Source organism: Phyllobates terribilis, unplaced genomic scaffold (assembly GCF_046119375.1).
Source record: "Phyllobates terribilis strain yellow unplaced genomic scaffold, ASM4611937v1 Scaffold_710__1_contigs__length_769263, whole genome shotgun sequence".
NCBI classification, from domain to species: Eukaryota; Metazoa; Chordata; class Amphibia; order Anura; family Dendrobatidae; genus Phyllobates; species Phyllobates terribilis.
Genome location: NW_027363470.1, coordinates 456,802 through 478,861, shown reverse-complemented (window position 1 = coordinate 478,861; position 22,060 = coordinate 456,802). Strand labels below are relative to the sequence as shown.

Here is a 22,060-nt window from a genome sequence, read left to right as displayed (position 1 = left end):
ACATTTAAAATATTACATTTAGTAAGATTAATTTTAAAACCGGAAACTGTGCAAAAAGACTGAATTTGGCTTATCGTTTTTTGTATTGAAGGTACATCACATCCAAACACGGCTACATCATCCATATAGCTTACAACTTTAACTTGTAGACCGTTCCCTCCGGGTAAGGGTACTCCACATATTTGCTTATCCTGGCGTATTGTACATAAAAGGGGTTCTATAGCACATATAAAAAGCAGGGGGGACAAAGGGCAACCCTGCTTCACCCCTGATTTTAAAACTACCTCTTTTGTTTTAAAACCATTAACTAAACTCTTACTCGTACAATCATTATAAAAAGCTTTAAGAGACAATAAAAACCCACCCGGAATGCCCATTTTTTCTAAAACTTTAAAAAGATAAAAATGAGACACGCGGTCAAAAGCTTTCTCAAAATCCACCGCTAGGATTGACATCTTTGTCTTTCTGGTTTTTACATCTTCAATACAATCTTTCACCAGGTTTAAATTGTCCCAGATACTACGCCCAGGTACCCCGCATACCCGATTTGCATGAATTACTTTATGTATCACCTTTTTCAACAGATTTGCACAGATCTTAGCCATAATTTTGTAATCACTATTTAAAAGAGTTATCGGCCTCCAGTTTTTAAGATCCGTTTTGTCACCTTTTTTGTATAGTAGTGATACCTCACCTTTCTTCCATGAGTTGAGTAAAACCTTATTATTAAAAACTTCGGAAAACAAATTAAACAAATCATCTTTTAAAATATCATAAAAACTTATATAAAACTCTATGGGGATACCATCAGGGCCGGGCACTTTACCATTTTTAAAACTCTTCATGGTTTCTAAAATCTCTTCCTCAACTAGAGGTTGGGATAAAAAACTTTGGGCATCAGCATCTAGGGTGGACTTGATCTCCCCCAGGAAAGTGTGTATTAAATCATGGTCTACAGTTTTTACATTAAAAAGATCATTAAAATAGACATTTACCTTATCCAATATAACGTTGATATTATTATCTCCATCTATGTTATCAATTATTGTTTTCGCCTGTTTGTTTTTCTTAAAAAAATACCTGGAACAAGTCTCATCCTCTTCTACGTGTTTTACCTTTGAACGAAAAATCAGTTCTTTTCCTTTTTGTTCCAACCACTTTGAAATTTCTCCTTTAAGACTCAATATATCATTACCTACATCCAGACCATTGTCTTTGAATTTGTACAATGTGTGTAACCTGATATTAAGAAAATTATAGATTTCAAACTTTTCTTTAGCTTTTTGTATGCTTTTCTTAATAAAGAAATCTTTAATGCTTATTTTCATTCTATCCCACCAGGAGCTAAAAGAAATATTGGGGTTTTTCCTTTTTCTACAGTTTACATAAAACTCAATAAAATCCGATAAAATTTGTGGATCTTTTAAAAGGGACACATTCAATTTCCAAGATTTCTTACCACATTTCTTCTTTCCATTAATCCTCACTCTAAAAGATAAAACCTTGTGATCTGAGAGAATATTAGTTAAAACTTCACATTTCACTGGCAGTATTTTTTCTGAACCTAAAACAAAATCTATCCTGGAGCTACATGTAGAATTGCTCCAGGTGAAACGAGCGTCTATAGGGTTATCCTTGTTACATTCTTTATACACATCAGTTAATTTACAATCATTTATAATATTGCTTAACATTCCAGACGTTTTGTCATAATTTCTACTCACGGAACCGGAGCGTCGGCTTTCGCCTTTTAAAATACAATTAAAATCACCTGCCAGGATAAAAGGTTCAGAAATGTTAATAAATAAAGGTAAAATTTCCAGCGTATCAGCCCTTTCATTTTTATCAGGTGACCCATAAAAATTTAAAAACTGCCATCTTGTCCCATCAATAAAAGCCTTAACTAAAAGAATACGACCCGGTAAAATATCTTGGATAAAATCAATAGACACATTTCCCTTAAAAAGTATAGCTACCCCGGCTGATCCGGTTGCATTTGATCCAGACCAGACCGATGGACCATGTTTCCACTCTTCCTTATATTTTTTGTAAGAAATCTTATGAGGGATATGACATTCTTGTAAAAAGAAAACAGAAGCTGTAAAACAGGTTAAAAAATGTAAAACAGTAGCTCTTCTGGTCTTGGATCCTATGCCTCTCACATTGAGGGAAACACCACTAATGTCAGCCATCATAACAAATGGTTAGGAAGAAACAAAAACTGGACTTTACCTATCCGATGGACGGATCAGACCACTTGGACTTTCACCAACGCCCTCTTCTGAATCCACCGTTATCAAAGAGTCTTCATCATCGGAGAAGGAACATTCACTTAAATTAAGACCCGACGCTACTGGGGTGTAGCTCGGAAGGATATTGAGAGAAAGGTTACACTGGGTCTCCATAGGCTGACCATTTAGGTCCTCGTCAGGTGGGTCTCCGAGAGGCTCCGCACTCCCCTGCTGACCCGCAGAGGGTCGTAACACAGGGGCAGGCTGCGCACATGGCGGAGCCTCAGAGTCCCCGGAGGCAGCCAGGTTCGGGGCCCCACCTGGGGCAGCAGAGCCCCGGGACCTCGGGATTCCAGAGTCTACACCCCCGTGATGGGATGTATCCATCTCCTCCCTATTAGCCACCTCCACGGAACCATTCTTTTTCTTATTATGAGACCTCACCAAATGCCACGTACCGCCCTCGCTCTCGTGAGACCCAGTGGGAATTTTGGGCTCGGTGTCAGCCTTTTGGCGCTCTTTTTTGGCCTTACCGACCGCCCCTTTATGATCTTTCTCCGCCTTCCTTTTAGCCTCCTTATGGTCTTTCAGCCAGCTCCTGGGCTCCTGTGAGTTACCTGTCATTGACTCGGAGGGATTGTTACTAGTCGAAGCGCCCTTATCACCTCCCGAGGCTCCAGGTTGTTGTTCCTCCTCCTGAGGGGTGGTCTGATTGGCCCGTCCATTCCCGGATGTCTTGGACTTCTCCTTTTGTTTTTGTTCATCCTCTCTGAACCTGTGAGGGCAAGAAAAATAGAAATGACCAGGTGTCCGACAAAAAGAGCATTTTTTTTCATTTGGGCACTCCTTTGTGTCATGTTCAGTACTGGCACAATTTCTACAAGTGGCACCACAACTATCCTTAGAGTGCCCATAGAGACCACAATACCTACAGAAAAGTGGCATTCCTGAGAAAAAAAAATCCCCATTAGTTTGTCCTATTTTAAATCGAGCTGGAGGAAGTCTCACACCTCCAGGGAATTTAGGGTCTCTTTCACATTTTACTAAAAACTTCCATTTTGAGGTCCAGATGTTAAACTCATTCAACACTTTCCCAATCAATTTCACACTTTTAAAATAAACTGACAAAAAGGAAATAACCTCTGGTGCTGTTATGAAGGGTGAGAAGATTTTCACAACCACCATCTTTACCTCATCCAGGACGTGCTCGATGATCTGAATCCCTTTTAGACCAGGGCTATTTTCTACCGACTTAACTCTGGACAAAACATCTTTGAAAATACCTTCGCCAGTAAAGGTTACATCATAATCTCCACGTCGAGGATAATCCTGGATAGAAAGGATTTCGTTGGTTCTGACGTGGAGCAGTTTCTCAAGCACGTCCTGGACTACATATCCCAGATTCCGCATATCGGAACCACCAGCCGTAAAGCGGACCCTTATGGTGTTCTTAAGCCTCGCATATAGAGGCACGAGGTTGGGGTCAACCTCCATGGTATGGCGCAACAAAATGCAAATTGCAACCGCCTGCAATCTGCGCCTTCAGAGCTTTGAGATAAAGCACCTGAAGGCTGGGGGATCGCTGCCCGTTACCCTAGGACTAATCCCTCTCCCTAATAGCAGCAGGCAGGTGAAGCCCACCGAAGTGGACGATCCTGCCAGGCCAAGGAGAGGGGTACCTGAGTGCCATTCAACTGAAACCTCCTGCTGTGAAGCACTTGGTCTCAGCCAAAAGGCCGAGAAGCGATAACCAGAATTGGTTTCGGCCTACGGTGCCACCCTCGGATCCTGAAAAGTCCATTTGTGGAGATGGCCACCTGGACTCCCGTTAAGAAGACATGTTGTCAACCTCTAGATCCCTTACATGCCTGCACTTTTCGGCTTGCTGCTGCAGCAATCCACGCGTTTTAGATCTGCATGACTCCAACTATTTTAGCACAGCACCCTCACCCCCTGCTGTTCCCACCCGCCTCAACACCGGTGGAAGGGAGGAGAACCAATTAAGGGGGGGACGAGCAGCTGTCTACCCTTAGCAGGAGTGTTGCTGATTACTTACCTTTCCTGCTGCTGCTGGCTGTCCAGCAGCAGACTGAAGGTGGCTGCTGCCGTGCGCTGGTATATAAAGGCTCAGAGCCTATTATGACACGCGCAGCCAGTGTTCCATTGCCACATTCCATCTACTGCAGGCAGGATACCTGGCTGGTTGAACGGCACTGAGAAGCTCACAGAGACCGCCATAAGCAACAGTTTAAAAGAATGCCACAGACTAATCAACCAAACTTTTTGGGTTGGGTTATTTTTTATAGTCTGCAGGCGTTAAATGAAAGAAGTCAGTGTTCCACCAGAGGGAGACAACGTTTCAGAAAAGGCATTGGAGCAAGCCAAAAAAGACATTTTAAGTGCAGCAGAGTAACCAGCGCACATACCTGTTAGCTCAGGTGAGTTTAAATGGCTGCTGTTGATAACAAGGGCATTTGCTAAATAGATGGTGTGTGTGCAACAATATACTGAAAGAACAATTATATTGTGCAGCTTATCTCACCACCTGTAATTAGTTAGGTGAAACTCCAAAATGCTTGCCTAATATGGCTGTTTATCCAAAAGGAAGTAAAGAGGGAGAGCTAGATAGATAGCATTGCATTACAGTACATGGCTATGCAATGCAGAGTTGCTGAAGTTGAACCAAAATGAGTTTGTCATCTGGCTTCTGCAACTTTTAACATGAAAAATACAATGAGGAGAAGAAAAGCAAAGCCAAAAAGTCCATCCAAAAATCCGACAAAGAAGCAAAAGCAACAAAAAGCATTGAATTCAATTCTTTTTGATTTTAGAAACTGCATTAAAGAATGAGTGCACTGGTACTGGAAATGCTGCAATACCAGGTCAATGCGTGGAGTGGACAGAGCAAGCTCTTTTACCATCTCCCTGTTCTAAAAATCCATTTAATATATGGTCCCCAGATAGGGGACGTATCAGATATTAAACTGATAAGAACAGATACTACACTTGATCTTAGCCAAAAGGCCGAGAAGCGATAACCAGAATTGGTTTCGGCCTACAGTGCCACCCTCGGATCCTGAAAAGTCCATTTGTGGAGATGGCCACCTGGACTCCCGTTAAGAAGACATGTTGTCAACCTCTAGATCCCTTACATGCCTGCACTTTTCGGCTTGCTGCTGCAGTAATCCACGCGTTTTAGATCTGCATGACTCCAACTATTTTAGCACAGCACCCTCAACCCCTGCTGTTCCCACCCGCCTCAACACCGGTGGAAGGGAGGAGAACCAATTAAGGGGGGGACGAGCAGCTGTCTACCCTTAGCAGGAGTGTTGCTGATTACTTACCTTTCCTGCTGCTGCTGGCTGTCCTGCAGCAGACTGAAGGTGGCTGCTGCCGTGCGCTGGTATATAAAGGCTCAGAGCCTATTATGACACGCGCAGCCAGTGTTCCATTGCCACATTCCATCTACTGCAGGCAGGATACCTGGCTGGTTGAACGGCACTGAGAAGCTCACAGAGACCGCCATAAGCAACAGTTTAAAAGAATGCCACAGACTAATCAACCAAACTTTTTGGGTTGGGTTATTTTTTATAGTCTGCAGGCGTTAAATGAAAGAAGTCAGTGTTCCACCAGAGGGAGACAACGTTTCAGAAAAGGCATTGGAGCAAGCCAAAAAAGACATTTTAAGTGCAGCAGAGTAACCAGCGCACATACCTGTTAGCTCAGGTGAGTTTAAATGGCTGCTGTTGATAACAAGGGCATTTGCTAAATAGATGGTGTGTGTGCAACAATATACTGAAAGAACAATTATATTGTGCAGCTTATCTCACCACCTGTAATTAGTTAGGTGAAAGCTCCAAAATGCTTGCCTAATATGGCTGTTTATCCAAAAGGAAGTAAAGAGGGAGAGCTAGATAGATAGCATTGCATTACAGTACATGGCTATGCAATGCAGAGTTGCTGAAGTTGAACCAAAATGAGTTTGTCATCTGGCTTCTGCAACTTTTAACATGAAAAATACAATGAGGAGAAGAAAAGCAAAGCCAAAAAGTCCATCCAAAAATCCGACAAACAAGCAAAAGCAACAAAAAGCATTGAACTCAATTCTTTCTGATTTTAGAAACTGCATTAAAGAATGAGTGCACTGGTCCTGGAAATGCTGCAATACCAGGTCAATGCGTGGAGTGGACAGAGCAAGCTCTTTTACCATCTCCCTGTTCTAAAAATCCATTTAATATATGGTCCCCAGATAGGGGACGTATCAGATATTAAACTGATAAGAACAGATTTTTTTTTTTAAATTTGGCTATCCCCCACATGGGGATAAAAACCGTTTATTTAAAATTTAACAAATTACAGAAATAAAACCATTACATCCACATTACACTTTCGGGACTTCAAAAAAAAAAAAAAAAAATTCCATCACAGCAAATTTTACAAGACTTCAAATATTCCATAGGTTAAAAAGCCATTTGCCTGCCAACGTTACATTCTTTTTCCTGTCCAATAAATAGTATATGTACATTTCACTTTTACAAAAGGCTAAAACATCATCTACTGGTAACATTTCATGTTTAAAAACAGCAATATTTCTAGCATTCCAGAGCGCTATCTTGGCACAATTCACTATCTTCCACGCCATTATTTTTTGGTCCATTGTTGGGCATTCCAGAAGACCATATAACACTGATGCAAAATTAAAGTCCTTGAGGTCCACCATTTTCTCCAGCAGGGGGATTAGTCTTCTCCAGAACTCTTTAGCAAAAGCACAAGTCCATAAAAGATGCTTCACTGTCTCTTCTTCTTGACAACCTTCTCTTGGGCAGATGGCAGACCTCACAAAACCTCTTCTGTACTGGAATGCCCGGCAAGGAAGACAGTGGTGTGCGCAGCTCCAAGACATGTCTTTCTGTACATTAAAAAGATAAGGGGCGTTAATCGTTTTCCATATGTGTACAGTTTTGTCATCATCATAACGTTCAATATCACACAACGTCACATCAGTACTAATTTGTTTGAGTAGTGTCTTGCTGTTACATAGATCCCCTGTCTGTTTCTTATTCAAATTAAAATCAAGAATAATTTTCTTTAAAATCTCATAATGTGCAGGTAGGTTAAAAGCATAAGGAGAGGATAAAACTGTTTCAAACCAACCAAACCTTCTCATGAGAAAACCAGTGTTAAAACGCATAAAATAGGAAAGGTAATTATCTTTAAAAAGGGTTTTAAAACAGAAACAGAAAAAATGTATTAAAAGAAACTTATCTAAAACAGGGAAATCTTTCCCACCTTTAACCTTTGGCTTTGTCACAATTTCTCTTTTGAGTTTCTCCATTTTTGAGCCCCAAAAAAAGGTAAAACATACTTTTGTAATTCGTTTCAACAAATTTGTAGGAGGGGGGAACACCAAACTAAGATATAACAGGATAGGTAATATCACCATTTTTACAATCAGAACTTTACCTTCCATTGACAGCTTTCTCATATTCCACATGCAGATTTTCTGATTAATTTTCTGTGCTGCCGCATCCCAGCTATTAAAACCATTATTAGATTCATTAAAAGAAACACCTAAAATAGTAATGGAATCTGTAACTTCAATTGGTACATCATGTAAACTCATCCCCCCGACATTTAAAATATTACATTTAGTAAGATTAATTTTAAAACCGGAAACTGTACAAAAAGACTGAATTTGGCTTATCGTTTTTTGTATTGAAGGTACATCACATCCAAACACTGCTACATCATCCATATAGCTTACAACTTTAACTTGTAGACCGTTCCCTCCGGGTAAGGGTACTCCACATATTTGCTTATCCCGGCGTATTGTACATAAAAGGGGTTCTATAGCACATATAAAAAGCAGGGGGGACAAAGGGCAACCCTGCTTCACCCCTGATTTTAAAACTACCTCTTTTGTTTTAAAACCATTAACTAAAATCTTACTCGTACAATCATTATAAAAAGCTTTAAGAGACAATAAAAACCCACCCGGAATGCCCATTTTTTCTAAAACTTTAAAAAGATAAAAATGAGACACGCGGTCAAAAGCTTTCTCAAAATCCACCGCTACGATTGACATCTTTGTCTTTCTGGTTTTTACATCTTCAATACAATCTTTCACCAGGTTTAAATTGTCCCAGATACTACGCCCAGGTACCCCGCATACCTGATTTGCATGAATTACTTTATGTATCACCTTTTTCAACCGATTTGCACAGATCTTAGCCATAATTTTGTAATCACTATTTAAAAGAGTTATCGGCCTCCAGTTTTTAAGATCCGTTTTGTCACCTTTTTTGTATAGTAGTGATACCTCACCTTTCTTCCATGAGTTGAGTAAAACCTTATTATTAAAAACTTCGGAAAACAAATTAAACAAATCATCTTTTAAAATATCATAAAAACTTATATAAAACTCTATGGGGATACCATCAGGGCCGGGCACTTTACCATTTTTAAAACTCTTCATGGTTTCTAAAATCTCTTCCTTACATAGAGGTTGGGATAAAAAACTTTGGGCATCAGCATCTAGGGTGGACTTGATCTCCCCCAGGAAAGTGTGTATTAAATCATGGTCTACAGTTTTTACATTAAAAAGATCATTAAAATAGACATTTACCTTATCCAATATAACGTTGATATTATTATCTCCATCTATGTTATCAATTATTGTTTTCGCCTGTTTGTTTTTCTTAAAAAAATACCTGGAACAAGTCTCATCCTCTTCTACGTGTTTTACCTTTGAACGAAAAATCAGTTCTTTTCCTTTTTGTTCCAACCACTTTGAAATTTCTCCTTTAAGACTCAATATATCATTACCTACATCCAGACCATTGTCTTTGAATTTGTACAATGTCTGTAACCTGATTTTAAGAAAATTATAGATCTCAAACTTTTCTTTAGCTTTTTGTATGCTTTTCTTAATAATGAAATCTTTAATGCTTATTTTCATTCTATCCCACCAGGAGCTAAAAGAAATATTGGGGTTTTTCCTTTTTCTACAGTTTACATAAAACTCAATAAAATCCGATAAAATTTGTGGATCTTTTAAAAGGGACACATTCAATTTCCAAGATTTCTTACCACATTTCTTCTTTCCATTAATCCTCACTCTAAAAGATAAAACCTTGTGATCTGAGAGAATATTAGTTAAAACTTCACATTTCACTGGCAGTATTTTTTCTGAACCTAAAACAAAATCTATCCTGGAGCTACATGTAGAATTGCTCCAGGTGAAACCAGCGTCTATAGGGCTATCCTTGTTACATTCTTTATACACATCAGTTAATTTACAATCATTTATAATATTGCTTAACATTCCAGACGTTTTGTCATAATTTCTACTCACGGAACCGGAGCGTCGGCTTTCGCCTTTTAAAATACAATTAAAATCACCTGCCAGGATAAAAGGTTCAGAAATGTTAATAAATAAAGGTAAAATTTCCAGCATATCAGCCCTTTCATTTTTATCAGGTGACCCATAAAAATTTAAAAACTGCCATCTTGTCCCATCAATAAAAGCCTTAACTAAAAGAATACGACCCGGTAAAATATCTTGGATAAAATCAATAGACACATTTCCCTTAAAAAGTATAGCTACCCCGGCTGATCCGGTTGCATTTGATCCAGACCAGACCGATGGACCATGTTTCCACTCTTCCTTATATTTTTTGTAAGAAATCTTATGAGGGATATGACATTCTTGTAAAAAGAAAACAGAAGCTGTAAAACAGGTTAAAAAATGTAAAACAGTAGCTCTTCTGGTCTTGGATCCTATGCCTCTCACATTGAGGGAAACACCACTAATGTCAGCCATCATAACAAATGGTTAGGAAGAAACAAAAACTGGACTTTACCTATCCGATGGACGGATCAGACCACTTGGACTTTCACCAACGCCCTCTTCTGAATCCACCGTTATCAAAGAGTCTTCATCATCGGAGAAGGAACATTCACTTAAATTAAGACCCGACGCTACTGGGGTGTAGCTCGGAAGGATATTGAGAGAAAGGTTACACTGGGTCTCCATAGGCTGACCATTTAGGTCCTCGTCAGGTGGGTCTCCGAGAGGCTCCGCACTCCCCTGCTGACCCGCAGAGGGTCGTAACACAGGGGCAGGCTGCGCACATGGCGGAGCCTCAGAGTCCCCGGAGGCAGCCAGGTTCGGGGCCCCACCTGGGGCAGCAGAGCCCCGGGACCTCGGGATTCCAGAGTCTACACCCCCGTGAGGGGATGTATCCATCTCCTCCCTATTAGCCACCTCCACGGAACCATTCTTTTTCTTATTATGAGACCTCACCAAATGCCACGTACCGCCCTCGCTCTCGTGAGACCCAGTGGGAATTTTGGGCTCGGTGTCAGCCTTTTGGCGCTCTTTTTTGGCCTTACCGACCGCCCCTTTATGATCTTTCTCAGCCTTCCTTTTAGCCTCCTTATGGTCTTTCAGCCAGCTCCTGGGCTCCTGTGAGTTACCTGTCATTGACTCGGAGGGATTGTTACTAGTCGAAGCGCCCTTATCACCTCCCGAGGCTCCAGGTTGCTGTTCCTCCTCCTGAGGGGTGGTCTGATTGGCCCGTCCATTCCCGGATGTCTTGGACTTCTCCTTTTGTTTTTGTTCATCCTCTCTGAACCTGTGAGGGCAAGAAAAATAGAAATGACCAGGTGTCCGACAAAAAGAACATTTTTTTTCATTTGGGCACTCCTTTGTGTCATGTTCAGTACTGGCACAATTTCTACAAGTGGCACCACAACTATCCTTAGAGTGCCCATAGAGACCACAATACCTACAGAAAAGTGGCATTCCTGAGAAAAAAAAATCCCCATTAGTTTGCCCTATTTTAAATCGAGCTGGAGGAAGTCTCACACCTCCAGGGAATTTAGGGTCTCTTTCACATTTTACTAAAAACTTCCATTTTGAGGTCCAGATGTTAAACTCATTCAACACTTTCCCAATCAATTTCACACTTTTAAAATAAACTGACAAAAAAGAAATAACCTCTGGTGCCGTTATGAAGGGTGAGAAGATTTTCACAACCACCATCTTTACCTCATCCAGGACGTGCTCGATGATTTGAATCCCTTTTAGACCAGGGCTATTTTCTACCGACTTAACTCTGGAAAAAACATCTTTAAAAATACCTTCGCCAGTAAAGGTTACATCATAGTCTCCACGTCGAGGATAATCCTGGATAGAAAGGATTTTGTTGGTTCTGACGTGGAGCAGTTTCTCAAGCACGTCCTGGACTACATATCCCAGATTCCGCATATCGGAACCACCAGCCGTAAAGCGGACCCTTATGGTGTTCTTGAGCCTCGCATATAGAGGCACGAGGTTGGGGTCAACCTCCATGGTATGGTGCAACAAAATGCAAATTGCAACCGCCTGCAATCTGCGCCTTCAGAGCTTTGTGATAAAGCACCTGAAGGTTGGGGGATCGCTGCCCGTTACCCTAGGACTAATCCCTCTCCCTAATAGCAGCAGGCAGGTGAAGCCCACCGAAGTGGACGATCCTGCCAGGCCAAGGAGAGGGGTACCTGAGTGCCCTTCAACTGAAACCTCCTGCTGTGAAGCACTTGGTCTCAGCCAAAAGGCCGAGAAGCAATAACCAGAATTGGTTTCGGCCTACGGTGCCACCCTCGGATCCTGAAAAGTCCATTTGTGGAGATGGCCACCTGGACTCCCGTTAAGAAGACATGTTGTCAACCTCTAGATCCCTTACATGCCTGCACTTTTCGGCTTGCTGCTGCAGCAATCCACGCGTTTTAGATCTGCATGACTCCAACTATTTTAGCACAGCACCCTCACCCCCTGCTGTTCCCACCTGCCTCAACACCGGTGGAAGGGAGGAGAACCAATTAAGGGGGGGACGAGCAGCTGTCTACCCTTAGCAGGAGTGTTGCTGATTACTTACCTTTCCTGCTGCTGCTGGCTGTCCAGCAGCAGATTGAAGGTGGCTGCTGCCGTGCGCTGGTATATAAAGGCTCAGAGCCTATTATGACTTGCGCAGCCAGTGTTCCATTGCCACATTCCATCTACTGCAAGCAGGATACCTGGCTGGTTGAACGGCACTGAGAAGCTCACAGAGACCGCCATAAGCAACAGTTTAAAAGAATGCCACAGACTAATCAACCAAACTTTTTGGGTTGGGTTATTTTTTATAGTCTGCAGGCGTTAAATGAAAGAAGTCAGTGTTCCACCAGAGGGAGACAACGTTTCAGAAAAGGCATTGGAGCAAGCCAAAAAAGACATTTTAAGTGCAGCAGAGTAACCAGCGCACATAACTGTTAGCTCAGGTGAGTTTAAATGGCTGCTGTTGATAACAAGGGCATTTGCTAAATAGATGGTGTGTGTGCAACAATATACTGAAAGAACAATTATATTGTACAGCTTATCTCACCACCTGAAATTAGTTAGGTGAAAGCTCCAAAATGCTTGCCTAATATGGCTGTTTATCCAAAAGGAAGTAAAGAGGGAGAGCTAGATAGATAGCATTGCATTACAGTACATGGCTATGCAATGCAGAGTTGCTGAAGTTGAACCAAAATGAGTTTGTCATCTGGCTTCTGCAACTTTTAACATGAAAAATACAATGAGGAGAAGAAAAGCAAAGCCAAAAAGTCCATCCAAAAATCCGACAAACAAGCAAAAGCAACAAAAAGCATTGAAGTCAATTCTTTCTGATTTATTTTTTATAGTCTGCAGGCGTTAAATGAAAGAAGTCAGTGTTCCACCAGAGGGAGACAACGTTTCAGAAAAGGCATTGGAGCAAGCCAAAAAAGACATTTTAAGTGCAGCAGAGTAACCAGCGCACATACAGTACAGACCAAAAGTTTGGACACACCTTCTCATTTAAAGAATTTTCTGTATTTTCATGACTATGAAAATTGTACATTCACACTGAAGGCATCAAAACTATGAATTAACACATGTGGAATTATATACTTAACAAAAAAGTGTGAAACAACTGAAAATATGTCTTATATTCTAGGTACTTCAAAGTAGCCACCTTTTGCTTTTATGACTGCTTTGCACACTCTTGGAATTCTCTCGATGAGCTTCAATAGGTAGTCACCGGAAATGGTTTTCACTTCACAGGTGTGCCCTGTCAGGTTTATTAAGTGGCATTTCTTGCCTTATAAATGGGATTGGGACCATCAGTTGTGTTGTGCAGAAGTCAGGTGCATACACAGCTGATAGTCCTACTGAATAGACTGTTAGAATTTGTATTATGGCAAGAAAAAAGCAGCTAAGTAAAAAACACGAGTGGCCATCATTACTTTAAGAAATGAAGGTCAGTCAGTGCGAAAAATTGGGAAAACTTTGAAAGTGTCCCCAAGTGCAGTTGCAAAAACCATCAAGTGCTACAAAGAAACTGGCTCACATGAGAACCGCCCCAGGAAAGGAAGACCAAGAGTCACCTCTGCTTCTGAGGATGTTTATCTGAGTCACCAGCCTCAGAAATCACAGGTTAACAGCAGCTCAGATTAGAGACCAGGTCAATGCCTCACAGAGTTCTAGCAGCAGACACATCTCTTCTAAAACTGTTAAGAGGAGACTTTGTGCAGCAGGCCTTCAAGGTAAAATAGCTGCTAGGAAACCACTGCTAAGGACAGGCAACAAGCAGAAGAGACTTGTTTGGGCTAAAGAACACAAGGAATGGATATTAGACCAGTGGAAATCTGTGCTTTGATCTGATGAGTCCAAATTTGAGATCTTTGGTTCCAACCACCGTGTCTTTGTGCGACGCAGAAAAGGTGAACGGATGGACTCTACATGCATAGTTCCCACTGTGAAGCATGGAGGAGGAGGTGTGATGGTGTGGGGGTACTTTGCTGGTGACGCTGTTGGGGATTTATTCAAAATTGAAGGCATACTGAACCAGCATGGCTGCCACAGCATCTTGCAGCGGCATGCTATTCCATCCGGTTCATTTATTTTTCAACAGGACAATGACCCCATACACACCTCCAAGCTGTGTAAGGGCTATCTGACCAAGAAGGGGAGTGATGGGGTGCTATGCCAGAAGACCTGGCCTCAACAGTCACCAGACCTGAACCCAATCGAGATGGTTTGGGGTGAGCTGGACCGCAGAGTGAAGGCAAAAGGGCCAACAAGTGCTAAGAATCTCTGGGAACTCCTTCAAGATTGTTGGAAGACCATTTCCGGTGACTACCTCTTGAAGCTCATCAAGAGAATGCCAAGAGTGTGCAAAGCAGTCATCCAAGCAAAAGGTGGCTACTTTGAAGAACCTAGAATATAAGACATATTTTCCGTTGTTTCACACTTTTTTGTTAAGTATATAATTCCACATGTGTTAATTCATAGTTTTGATGCCTTCAGTGTGAATGTACAATTTTCATAGTCATGAAAATACAGAAAAATCTTTAAATGAGAAGGTGTGTCCAAACTTTTGGTCTGTACTGTACCTGTTAGCTCAGGTGAGTTTAAATGGCTGCTGTTGATAACAAGGGCATTTGCTAAATAGTTGGTGTGTGTGCAACAATATACTGAAAGAACAATTATATTGTGCAGCTTATCTCACCACCTGTAATTAGTTAGGTGAAAGCTCCAAAATGCTTGCCTAATATGGCTGTTTATCCAAAAGGAAGTAAAGAGGGAGAGCTAGATAGATAGCATTGCATTACAGTACATGGCTATGCAATGCAGAGTTGCTGAAGTTGAACCAAAATGAGTTTGTCATCTGGCTTCTGCAACTTTTAACATGAAAAATACAATGAGGAGAAGAAAAGCAAAGCCAAAAAGTCCATCCAAAAATCCGACAAACAAGCAAAAGCAACAAAAAGCATTGAATTCAATTCTTTCTGATTTTAGAAACTGCATTAAAGAATGAGTGCACTGGTCTTGGAAATGCTGCAATACCAGGTCAATGCGTGGAGTGGACAGAGCAAGCTCTTTTACCATCTCCCTGTTCTAAAAATCCATTTAATATATGGTCCCCAGATAGGGGACGTATCAGATATTAAACTGATAAGAACAGATACTACACTTGATCTTAGCCAAAAGGCCGAGAAGCGATAACCAGAATTGGTTTCGGCCTACGGTGCCACCCTCGGATCCTGAAAAGTCCATTTGTGGAGATGGCCACCTGGACTCCCGTTAAGAAGACATGTTGTCAACCTCTAGATCCCTTACATGCCTGCACTTTTCGGCTTGCTGCTGCAGCAATCCACGCGTTTTAGATCTGCATGACTCCAACTATTTTAGCACAGCACCCTCACCCCCTGCTGTTCCCACCCGCCTCAACACCGGTGGAAGGGAGGAGAACCAATTAAGGGGGGGACGAGCAGCTGTCTACCCTTAGCTGGAGTGTTGCTGATTACTTACCTTTCCTGCTGCTGCTGGCTGTCCAGCAGCAGACTGAAGGTGGCTGCTGCCGTGCGCTGGTATATAAAGGCTCAGAGCCTATTATGACACGCGCAGCCAGTGTTCCATTGCCACATTCCATCTACTGCAGGCAGGATACCTGGCTGGTTGAACGGCACTGAGAAGCTCACAGAGACCACCATAAGCAACAGTTTAAAAGAATGCCACAGACTAATCAACCAAACTTTTTGGGTTGGGTTATTTTTTATAGTCTGCAGGCGTTAAATGAAAGAAGTCAGTGTTCCACCAGAGGGAGACAACGTTTCAGAAAAGGCATTGGAGCAAGCCAAAAAAGACATTTTAAGTGCAGCAGAGTAACCAGCGCACATACCTGTTAGCTCAGGTGAGTTTAAATGGCTGCTGTTGATAACAAGGGCATTTGCTAAATAGATGGTGTGTGTGCAACAATATACTGAAAGAACAATTATATTGTGCAGCTTATCTCACCACCTGTAATTAGTTAGGTGAAAGCTCCAAAATGCTTGCCTAATATGGCTGTTTATCCAAAAGGAAGTAAAGAGGGAGAGCTAGATAGATAGCATTGCACTACAGTACATGGCTATGCAATGCAGAGTTGCTGAAGTTGAACCAAAATGAGTTTGTCATCTGGCTTCTGCAACTTTTAACATGAAAAATACAATGAGGAGAAGAAAAGCAAAGCCAAAAAGTCCATCCAAAAATCCGACAAACAAGCAAAAGCAACAAAAAGCATTGAATTCAATTCTTTCTGATTTTAGAAACTGCATTAAAGAATGAGTGCACTGGTCCTGGAAATGCTGCAATACCAGGTCAATGCGTGGAGTGGACAGAGCAAGCTCTTTTACCATCTCCCTGTTCTAAAAATCCATTTAATATATGGTCCCCAGATAGGGGACGTATCAGATATTAAACTGATAAGAACAGATACTACACTTGATCTTAGCTAAAAGGCCGAGAAGCGATAACCAGAATTGGTTTCGGCCTTCGGTGCCACCCTCGGATCCTGAAAAGTCCATTTGTGGAGATGGCCACCTGGACTCCCGTTAAGAAGACATGTTGTCAACCTCTAGATCCCTTACATGCCTGCACTTTTCGGCTTGCTGCTGCAGCAATCCACGCGTTTTAGATCTGCATGACTCCAACTATTTTAGCACAGCACCCTCACCCCCTGCTGTTCCCACCCGCCTCAACACCGGTGGAAGGGAGGAGAACCAATTAAGGGGGGGACGAGCAGCTGTCTACCCTTAGCAGGAGTGTTGCTGATTACTTACCTTTCCTGCTGCTGCTGGCTGTCCAGCAGCAGACTGAAGGTGGCTGCTGCCGTGCGCTGGTATATAAAGGCTCAGAGCCTATTATGACACGCGCAGCCAGTGTTCCATTGCCACATTCCATCTACTGCAGGCAGGATACCTGGCTGGTTGAACGGCACTGAGAAGCTCACAGAGACTGCCATAAGCAACAGTTTAAAAGAATGCCACAGACTAATCAACCAAACTTTTTGGGTTGGGTTATTTTTTATAGTCTGCAGGCGTTAAATGAAAGAAGTCAGTGTTCCACCAGAGGGAGACAACGTTTCAGAAAAGGCATTGGAGCAAGCCAAAAAAGACATTTTAAGTGCAGCAGAGTAACCAGCGCACATACCTGTTAGCTCAGGTGAGTTTAAATGGCTGCTGTTGATAACAAGGGCATTTGCTAAATAGATGGTGTGTGTGCAACAATATACTGAAAGAACAATTATATTGTGCAGCTTATCTCACCACCTGTAATTAGTTAGTTGAAAGCTCCAAAATGCTTGCCTAATATGGCTGTTTATCCAAAAGGAAGTAAAGAGGGAGAGCTAGATAGATAGCATTGCATTACAGTACATGGCTATGCAATGCAGAGTTGCTGAAGTTGAACCAAAATGAGTTTGTCATCTTGCTTCTGCAACTTTTAACATGAAAAATACAATGAGGAGAAGAAAAGCAAAGCCAAAAGTCCATCCAAAAATCCGACAAACAAGCAAAAGCAGCAAAAAGCATTGAATTCAATTCTTTCTGATTTTAGAAACTGCATTAAAGAATGAGTGCACTGGTCCTGGAAATGCTGCAATACCAGGTCAATGCGTGGAGTGGACAGAGCAAGCTCTTTTACCATCTCCCTGTTCTAAAAATCCATTTAATATATGGTCCCCAGATAGGGGATGTATCAGATATTAAACTGATAAGAACAGATACTACACTTGATCTTAGCCAAAAGGCCGAGAAGCGATAACCAGAATTGGTTTCGGCCTACGGTGCCACCCTCGGATCCTGAAAAGTCCATTTGTGGAGATGGCCACCTGGACTCCCGTTAAGAAGACATGTTGTCAACCTCTAGATCCCTTACATGCCTGCACTTTTCGGCTTGCTGCTGCAGCAATCCACGCGTTTTAGATCTGCATGACTCCAACTATTTTAGCACAGCACCCTCACCCCCTGCTGTTCCCACCCGCCTCAACACCGGTGGAAGGGAGGAGAACCAATTAAGGGGGGGGCGAGCAGCTGTCTACCCTTAGCAGGAGTGTTGCTGATTACTTACCTTTCCTGCTGCTGCTGGCTGTCCAGCAGCAGACTGAAGGTGGCTGCTGCCGTGCGCTGGTATATAAAGGCTCAGAGCCTATTATGACACGTGCAGCCAGTGTTCCATTGCCACATTCCATCTACTGCAGGCAGGATACCTGGCTGGTTGAACGGCACTGAGAAGCTCACAGAGACCGCCATAAGCAACAGTTTAAAAGAATGCCACAGACTAATCAACCAAACTTTTTGGGTTGGGTTATTTTTTATAGTCTGCAGGCGTTAAATGAAAGAAGTCAGTGTTCCACCAGAGGGAGACGTTTCAGAAAAGGCATTGGAGCAAGCCAAAAAAGACATTTTAAGTGCAGCAGAGTAACCAGCGCACATACAGTGGTGGCCAAAAGTATTGGCACCCCTGCAATTCTGTCAGGTAATACTCAGTTTCTTCCTGAAAATGATTGCAATCACAAATTTTTGGTATTATTATCTTCATTTAATTTGCTTGCAAGGAAAAAACACAAAAGAGAATGAAGCAAAAAACAAATCATTGATCATTTCACACAAAACTCCAAAAATGGGCCAGACAAAAGTATTGGCACCCTCAGCCTAATACTTGGTTGCACAACCTTTAGCCAAAATAGCTGCGAACAACCGCTTCCGTTAACCATCAATGAGTTTCTTACAATGCTCTGCTGGAATTGTAGACCATTCTTCTTTGGCAAACTGCTCCAGGTTCCTGATATTTGAAGGATGCCTTCTCCAAACTGCCATTTTGAGATCTCTCCACAGGTGTTCTATGGGATTCAGGTCTGGACTCATTGCTGGCCACCTTAGAAGTCTCCAGTGCTTTCTCTCAAACCATTTTATAGTGCTTTTGGAAGTGTGTTTTGGGTCATTGTCCTGCTGGAAGACCCATGACCTCTGAGGGAGACCCAGCTTTCTCACACTGGGCCCTACATTATGCTGCAAAATTTGTTGGTAGTCTTCAGACGTCATAATGCCATGCACACGGTCAAGCAATCCAGTGCCAGAGGCATCAAATCAACCCCAAAACATCAGGGAACCTCCGCCATGTTTGACTGTAGGGACCGTGTTTTTTTCTTTGAATGCCTCTTTTTTTTTCCTGTACACTCTATGTTGATGCTTTTTCCCAAAAAGCTCTACTTTTGTCTCATCTTACCAGAGAACATTCTTCCAAAACGTTTTAGGCTTTCTCAGGTAAGTTTTGGCAAACTCCAGCCTGGCTTTTTTATGTCTCGGGGTAAGAAGTGGGGTCTTCCTGGGTATCCTACCATACAGTCCCTTTTCATTCAGACGCCGACGGATAGTACGGGTTGACACTGTTGTACCCTCGGACTGCAGGGTTGCTTGAACTTGTTTGGATGTTAGTCGAGGTTCTTTATCCACCATCCGCACAATCTTGCATTGAAATCTCTCGTCAATTTTTCTTTTCCGTCCACATCTAGGGAGGTTAGCCACAGTGCCATGGGCTTTAAACTTATTGATGACACTGCGCACGGAAGACACAGGAACATTCAGGTCTTTGGAGATGGACTTGTAGCCTTGAGATTGCTCATGCTTCCTCACAATTTGGTTTCTCAAGTCCTCAGACAGTTCTTTGGTCTTCTTTCTTTTCTCCATGCTCAATGTGGTACACACAAGGACACAGGACAGAGGTTGAGTCAACTTTAATCCATGTTAACTGGCTGCAAGTGTGATTTAGTTATTGCCAACACCTGTTAGGTGCCACAGGTAAGTTATAGGTGCTGTTAATTACACGAATTAGAGAAGCATCACATGATTTTTCAAACAGTGCCAATACTTTTGTCCACCCCCTTTTTTAGGTTTGGTGTGGAATTATATCCAATTTGGCTTTAGGGCAATTCTTTTTGTGTTTTTTCATTGAAGACAAATTAAATGAAGATAATAATACCAAAGAATTTGTGATTGCAATCATTTTCAGGAAGAAACTGAGTATTATCTGACAGAATTGCAGGGGTGCCAATACTTTTGGCCACCACTGTACCTGTTAGCTCAGGTGAGGTTAAATGGCTGCTGTTGATAACAAGGGCATTTGCTAAATAGATGGTGTGTGTGCAACAATATACTGAAAGAACAATTATATTGTGCAGCTTATCTCACCACCTGCAATTAGTTAGGTGAAAGCTCCAAAATGCTTGCCTAATATGGCTGTTTATCCAAAAGGAAGTAAAGAGGGAGAGCTAGATAGATAGCATTGCATTACAGTACATGGCTATGCAATGCAGAGTTGCTGAAGTTGAACCAAAATGAGTTTGTCACCTGGCTTCTGCAACTTTTAACATGAAAAATACAATGAGGAGAAGAAAAGCAAAGCCAAAAAGTCCATCCAAAAATCCGACAAACAAGCAAAAGCAACAAAAAGCATTGAATTCAATTCTTTCTGATTTTAGAAACTGCATTAAAGAATGAGTGCACTGGTCCTGGAAATGCTGCAATACCAGGTCAATGCGTGGAGTGGACAGAGCAAGCTCTTTTACCATCTCCCTGTTCTAAAAATTCATTTAATATATGGTCCCCAGATAGGGGACGTATCAGATATTAAACTGATAAGAACAGATACTACACTTGATCTTAGCCAAAAGGCCGAGAAGCGATAACCAGAATTGGTTTCGGCCTACGGTGCCACCCTCGGATCCTGAAAAGTCCATTTGTGGAGATGGCCACCTGGACTCCCGTTAAGAAGACATGTTGTCAACCTCTAGATCCCTTACATACCTGCACTTTTCGGCTTGCTGCTGCAGCAATCCACGCGTTTTAGATCTGCATGACTCCAACTATTTTAGCACAGCACCCTCACCCCCTGCTGTTCCCACCCGCCTCAACACCGGTGGAAGGGAGGAGAACCAATTAAGGGGGGCACGAGCAGCTGTCTACCCTTAGCAGGAGTGTTACTGATTACTTACCTTTCCTGCTGCTGCTGGCTGTCCAGCAGCAGACTGAAGGTGGCTGCTGCTGTGCACAGGTATATAAAGGCTCAGAGCCTATTATGACACGCGCAGCCAGCGTTCCATTGCCACATTCCATCTACTGCAGGCAGGATACCTGGCTGGTTGAACGGCACTGAGAAGCTCACAGAGACCGCCATAAGCAACAGTTTAAAAGAATGCCACAGACTAATCAACCAAACTTTTTGGGTTGGGTTATTTTTTATAGTCTGCAGGCGTTAAATGAAAGAAGTCAGTGTTCCACCAGAGGGAGACAACGTTTCAGAAAAGGCATTGGAGCAAGCCAAAAAAGACATTTTAAGTGCAGCAGAGTAACCAGCGCACATACCTGTTAGCTCAGGTGAGTTTAAATGGCTGCTGTTGATAACAAGGGCATTTGCTAAATAGATGGTGTGTGTACAACAATATACTGAAAGAACAATTATATTCTGCAGCTTATCTCGCCACCTGTAATTAGTTAGGTGAAAGCTCCAAAATGCTTGCCTAATATGGCTGTTTATCCAAAAGGAAGTAAAGAGGGAGAGCTAGATAGATAGCGTTGCATTACAGTACATGGCTATGCAATGCAGAGTTGCTGAAGTTGAACCAAAATGAGTTTGTCATCTGGCTTCTGCAACTTTTAACATGAAAAATACAATGAGGAGAAGAAAAGCAAAGCCAAAAGGTCCATCCAAAAATCCGACAAACAAGCAAAAGCAGCAAAAAGCATTGAATTCAATTCTTTCTGATTTTAGAAACTGCATTAAAGAATGAGTGCACTGGTCCTGGAAATGCTGCAATACCAGGTCAATGCGTGGAGTGGACAGAGCAAGCTCTTTTACCATCTCCCTGTTCTAAAAATCCATTTCATATATGGTCCCCAGATAGGGGACGTATCAGATATTAAACTGATAAGAACAGATTTTTTTTTTAATTTGGCTATCCCCTCACAGGGAT

At 42.1% G+C, this 22,060-nt stretch overlaps 6 non-coding genes and 1 pseudogene across 6 annotated transcripts; all 7 read right to left on the bottom strand.

Annotated features, from left to right (window-relative positions):
- Positions 1 to 5,076: 5,076 nt before the first annotated feature.
- LOC141236689 (U2 spliceosomal RNA) lies at positions 5,077 to 5,267 on the bottom strand. The gene has a single exon (XR_012302339.1). It is a non-coding gene; the product is annotated as a U2 spliceosomal RNA (small nuclear RNA).
- A 1,098-nt stretch (positions 5,268 to 6,365) lies between these two features.
- LOC141236751 (U2 spliceosomal RNA) lies at positions 6,366 to 6,541 on the bottom strand (annotated as a pseudogene).
- Positions 6,542 to 15,083: 8,542 nt separating this feature from the next.
- Positions 15,084 to 15,274, bottom strand: LOC141236677 (U2 spliceosomal RNA). The gene has a single exon (XR_012302327.1). It is a non-coding gene; the product is annotated as a U2 spliceosomal RNA (small nuclear RNA).
- Positions 15,275 to 16,372: 1,098 nt separating this feature from the next.
- LOC141236691 (U2 spliceosomal RNA) lies at positions 16,373 to 16,563 on the bottom strand. Its single transcript, XR_012302341.1, has one exon. It is a non-coding gene; the product is annotated as a U2 spliceosomal RNA (small nuclear RNA).
- Positions 16,564 to 17,660: 1,097 nt separating this feature from the next.
- Positions 17,661 to 17,851, bottom strand: LOC141236671 (U2 spliceosomal RNA). Its single transcript, XR_012302322.1, has one exon. It is a non-coding gene; the product is annotated as a U2 spliceosomal RNA (small nuclear RNA).
- Positions 17,852 to 20,583: 2,732 nt separating this feature from the next.
- Positions 20,584 to 20,774, bottom strand: LOC141236632 (U2 spliceosomal RNA). The gene has a single exon (XR_012302284.1). It is a non-coding gene; the product is annotated as a U2 spliceosomal RNA (small nuclear RNA).
- A 1,098-nt stretch (positions 20,775 to 21,872) lies between these two features.
- Positions 21,873 to 22,060, bottom strand: LOC141236747 (U2 spliceosomal RNA). Its single transcript, XR_012302388.1, has one exon. It is a non-coding gene; the product is annotated as a U2 spliceosomal RNA (small nuclear RNA).